The 5,567-nt window shown below is 38.1% G+C and overlaps 1 pseudogene; it reads left to right on the top strand.

Annotated features, from left to right (window-relative positions):
* The first annotated feature begins 1,210 nt into the window (after positions 1-1,210).
* On the top strand, positions 1,211-2,560 carry LOC147436122 (uncharacterized; annotated as a pseudogene).
* Positions 2,561-5,567: the final 3,007 nt, after the last annotated feature.

The following is a 5,567-nucleotide window of genomic DNA, read 5'->3' as shown; positions in this document are numbered from 1 at the left end:
AAGCTGGAAGGGTTGAAAAAAGGTAAAGGTGGGGGGGGGGGTTCAGAGAAGTAGCGTGCATGCAAGCTGCGTCTGCCCAGGCCTCAGCTGCTTTTATTTTTGGTGCGCAAAAGGGCTGGTCGCCACCCTTTCTAAGTTTACCTTCTTCTCGGCGTAGACCCCGTTAAAAAAAAAGTGGGTAAATTGGTAATTACAGTACCACTCCACGTAGAAAGAGTACAATCGCCAGAGCTGTTCCCACGTGACATGCACGCCATACTGCTTTTACAAAAGACGTCGCCCTAAGCCACCCCACTCAAAAGCAACATTCTTCTAGCCTAAAGCGATCACATCCACCCGCACTGTTGTAACTTGTGAAACCATGGGTTGACAAAACAAGACACACACACATACACAAGAAAAAGCAAAACATTCCCACAGTTTTTAAGTACAAAACCACATTCCCAATGTGAGCTTCATGCCTACAATAATAAGGAATTAGCTCTCCATCCATGATTCCATCTCCTCCACATCATGAGGGGTCCCAAGGTGTTGAACTTGATGGCCTCACCTCAATCCATTTCCATCAAGTACAAGGTATATTCAATGGAAATGTTTTTCTCTTGCATAATTCTTTCAAGGAAGTACTTTCTATTGTTGCCTTATAGCCTATAGGGCCTCATGCCTAAATAACACAACATTTAGTGAAGAGATCCACAATGCTCAAGAGTGCTCGAAAAAATCATTTTTCCAAAAACTTGGAAAAACTACATATGAGAAATTTCAGAGGTGAATTGACTACTATGCAAAATCACAGTTGGATACTCTCCAAAAAACTAAGGGTATGATTTCAAGCACAGCAGCCTTCACCCCGGAATTGGTTTCACATGTATTTCATTTATTGAAAGGTATCATCTCAATCCCTAAGTATTCTAAAGCTTTGTTGAAAAAGAAGTTTGGGCCTACTCAGGGTAATAGGAAGTACTACATGCTGAAGAATGTCAATTATGTTAGGAGAGAAAAACTCAAATGGTATTTGGAAAGATTATGCTTTCTCATTAAGTTTGACTATATGTCAAAGGAAAACTATGGACCATTATATTTTGCAGAGCAGTGAGGTACAGTAAATTGGGCAAATTGGCTATACGACAAAATTGCAGTTGAGGTCTACATGTCAGATAAAAGAAAGGTTAGAATTGCAGCGGGTTATCTGCATTTTTAGCAGCTATATATGTTCTGTTCTTCACACAAATGCCTCAGTGAAGATAAGAGTGCATACGAGCAAACAGGTGCAGGTTTGTTGGGCAGAAAAGAGGTGTTGAAGAAATATGAGAATTCAATCCAAAAGGTAGAGCTGCCAGTAGATGTATAGGAAAACCAAGAAAAGATGTCTTCCTTTAGGTTTTTGGTACAAGCAAGATTTTCAGATTGAAGGCTATGCAAAATACAAAGATGAGTGGATCCATGAAGAAGCTGGATGATCCAATCATTACATCCAATGAGAAGATGTCAACAGATTTCAAATTGGAAAAGGTCTTCAGACTGTCAAAGAAAAGAAAGGTAGATTCAGAAGTGTTCAAAGCAATAAGACAACTGAATTTTGAACCAGGAACTATCAAGAAGGTGTAACAGAGTGTTGCCATTGAGGATGCAGGGATGACTATACATATGCTAGGAGAGGTTCAACAGTGTTTGAGCAGGCAGCAAATATAGTAAGACAATCAGGTGTAGTCCATGTCAAAAATAGGGGAAGCACATGTATTATTGCAAGAACAGGTTGAGATTGTGCGGAATTTAAACTTGGAGATGGAGAATTTAAAGCTGAAGCATAAAAATGAGATACAAGATGTTTTGATGTAGAGTAAGAGTGAAATACCAAAGGTCAAAATGTCCTTAGGGATGTTCAGAGAATGGACAATGACTTTGGAAGGGAAAGTGAACCATGAGCTGGAGCAATTGGCCAACAGAAATGCAGATTTGCAGGCTCAGAATATGATGTCTGAGCAGAGACTTAAACCTTTGTTGGACATGGAGAAGCAGGTTTTGAATCAAGAGGAGTTAGATGTCAATGGAGTATTGATGTCAGAAGGGGTGTGCAGGTACTTAGGCAACAATTGAAGAGTACAATGCAATGAAAAGCAATGAAAGAGAGATTGACCACTGTCTTGAAGCACCCCTATGAAATGGTTAGAACTGGTTTTGTCAGTACACATGAAGCTGGCTTAATGATGGAGGTAGAAAAACTCAAGAAGAAAAGAGAGCAATGGATTAAGCAGGTCCAGGAACTTAAAGAAAAACAAAAGGAGAAGGTGTTAGTTGAAGTGGAGCAGCAGAAATCAGACTTAGCTGAATGTTCAAAAAAACCATTGCAAGAGATGAAAGATCAGACATAAAGTGGATGCTGAGCTTGAAATGGAATTACATGACATCGAGTTAGCAACTTTTACGATACAAGTTGATGAAAATTCTCAGCAGGTGGAGGTTTCTTTTGATGCAATTCTAGGTGGTGATGTTTCTGAAGCTACTGAGAAGTGAATAAAGCTCTAGCATTTATAGACTGAGTAGCATATGTAATTTTTGAAGCTGTTTTTGGTCATACTTCGTTTGGATCAAGGGATATGTCAATCCATGTTGAATTTCTACAAAATCCACCACTGGGGCATGCCATGTGTTGAAATGGTAATAGAATTATCAGAATAGTGCTCAGTCGGATTATGTCATGCTGGTCGGAATTAGCTTTAGTCGGAATATGGTTAGGTCAGATGATTTTTCTCAATCGGATATGTATGCCAAGAACATTCGGTTAGACAACTGTAACTCTCCTTTATAGTGGAAGTCATCAGTAACAAATACACAAGAGTCGAGATGTATTGAAGCTTTGATCAATGGAGTTTTCTTACTGTGTCTGATCTTATTCTCTCGGCTCTGACTTTGCTCTATCTAAAGTTGTCTGACTGTGTTTTTTGATGAGTCTGATTATGGAGTGAAGTTTCATTCTCTGTTGAGAGTATGTTTGTTGAGAGAGATTCTTGTGTTGTTAAACCCCAACACTCTCTCTACTCCCTCTATCTATTTCTACACTCTACGTATCCTTTCTCTCTCTATCTACACCCTCTCTACTCCTATCTACATCCTAACCTCTCTCTACTCTTCGTCTACATCCTAACCTCTATCCACATCTAATCTCTATCTCTACTCCCTTTATCTATATCCTAATTTCTCTCTCTACATCTAATCTCTCTATGCATCCTCCCTCTCTACATCCTCTCTATCTACTCTATCCACACCTCTCTCTAAACCCTAATCTCTTCCTAAATCTTAACCTTATTTGTCTACCCTCTACTTTATCTCTATCTACACTCTCTACGTATCCTCCCTCTCTACCAAATCTACCTAAACTCTACGTCCTCTCTATATACTCTATCCACACCTCTCTCTACACCCTAATCTCTATATACTCTATCCACACCTCTCTCTACACCCTAATCTCTATATACTCTATCCACACCTCTCTCTACACCTTAATCTCTTCCTAAATCCTAATCTTATCTATCGACTTTCAACTAATCTCTATATCTATCCTCTCTCTACCCTCTAAACATAGATAGAGCACTAAATAGAGGTAGATCTCTACACTCTCTCTAGTCCCTCTATCTATCTCTACACTCTATGTACCCTCCGTCTCTCTATCTGCTCCCTCTATCTACTCTATACACACCTCTCTCTAAACCCTAATCTCTTCCTAAATCCTAACCTTATTTGTCTACCCTTAACTTAAATCTCTATCTACACTCTCTATGTATCCTCTCTCTGTGTGTAAACTCTACACCCTCTCTATCTACTCTATCCACACCTCTCTCTACACCCTAATTTCTTTCTAAATCCTAATCTTATCCATCTACTCTCTACCTAATCTCTATATCTACCCTCTAAACATAGAGAGAGTGCTAAATAGAGGGAAATCTCTACACTCTCTCTAGTCCCTCTATCTATCTCTACACTCTATGTATCCTGCAGCTCTCTATCTACACCCTCTCTACTCCCTCTATCTACATCCTAACCTCTCTCTACTCTCCCTCTACATCCTAACCTCTATCCACCTCTCTCTCTCTCTCTCTCTCTCTCTCTCTCTCTCTATAATCTCTTATATCTCTACACCTTCTCTACGTACCCTCTACCTAATCTACTTCTCCACACCCTCTATATCTATTTTATTCCACACCTCTCTCTATACCCGAATCTTTTTCTAAATCTTAATCTTATCTATCTAATCTCTATTCTACCCTCTTTCTAAGTCTCTCTCTATCTCCTAATCTTGACTCTCTCTATTGCTACTCTCTATGTATTCTCCCTCTCTACCTAATCTACCTAATCTCTACCCCCACTCTATTTACTCTATGTACACCTCTCTACACTCTAATCTCTTTCTAAATCCTAACCTTATCTATCTACTATCTACCTAATCTCTATCTCTACTCTCTCTCCACGTAATCTATGTCTCTATACCCTCTATCTACTCTCTCTCTCCCTCTCTACACACTTTCTCTACACCCTCTATCCTTGTTTCTCTCTCAAATCTAAGAATCTCTCTCTACTCCTCTCTTTCTCCACTCTTTCTACACCCTCTTTTCCTCCTCACTAATAATTCTTCTTGTCTCTCTCTCTATTTCATCCAATCTACACTATTTTAACCTTCTCTCTTTCTCTCTCTCTCTCTCTCTCTCTCTCTCTCTCTCTCTCTCTCTCTCTCGCGGGGGGTTCACTATGAGTAAAACTACCATATCACGTGCGTTCAAAACATGTTTGTAAAACCCATTATCTATGAATTTTGTTAGGAATATAATGTACCCTTTTCTTTTAAAATCTATAAGTTTTTATCAAATTTGAAAATATAATGTCCTTATGTATATATATTTTTGTAAGTTTCAAGAACTTTAAATACCCTTTTGTTGAACTCACGTGATAGGTTACATTTTTCTTAGGTGACCTCCTCGGGCGAGTCTCTCTCTCTCTTTCCACTCTTCCACTCTTTAGTTTCACATACACTAATTGAATCTTTTCCTCTCTAATTTCTCTCTCAACCTTTTTCTTTAATATACAATTTATCATACTCTATCACTTTTTCTTTGTTTCTTTTTCTAATGTTTAATAGCTATTGTTTAATTTTTTCTCTTTTTGTCTTTCTATTTTTCTTTCTCTAATTTAACACACACACATTTCACACATCAATTCACTTTAAGTTAACACTAATTTAACATTAAACATACAAGAAATTTAATGTGTAGGTGTGATGTTTAATTTGACTTTTTCTCTCTTTAGTTAAACATCTATTTGACATGAATCATGAAAACTACACTAATCTCTACATTAATATTAATTTAACATTAACCATTAAATCTACACTCATCTTTCTTTCGTCCTCTCTTTTCCTCTCTCCTTTTTCTCTCTCCCTAATTACACACCAAGCAAGCAAGCAACTATCTACGAACTAATCACACACCTACAACAAACAATCTAACAAGCAAAGTGAGGTCAACCAAGCAAGCAAGAAGCACCTACACCAAACATGAAAGATGTACAAAATTTTT

Source organism: Adiantum capillus-veneris, chromosome 18 (genome assembly GCF_014529385.1).
Source record: "Adiantum capillus-veneris isolate H3 chromosome 18, ASM1452938v2, whole genome shotgun sequence".
NCBI lineage: Eukaryota > Viridiplantae > Streptophyta > Polypodiopsida > Polypodiales > Pteridaceae > Adiantum > Adiantum capillus-veneris.
This window is presented reverse-complemented; position numbering and strand designations above follow the sequence as displayed.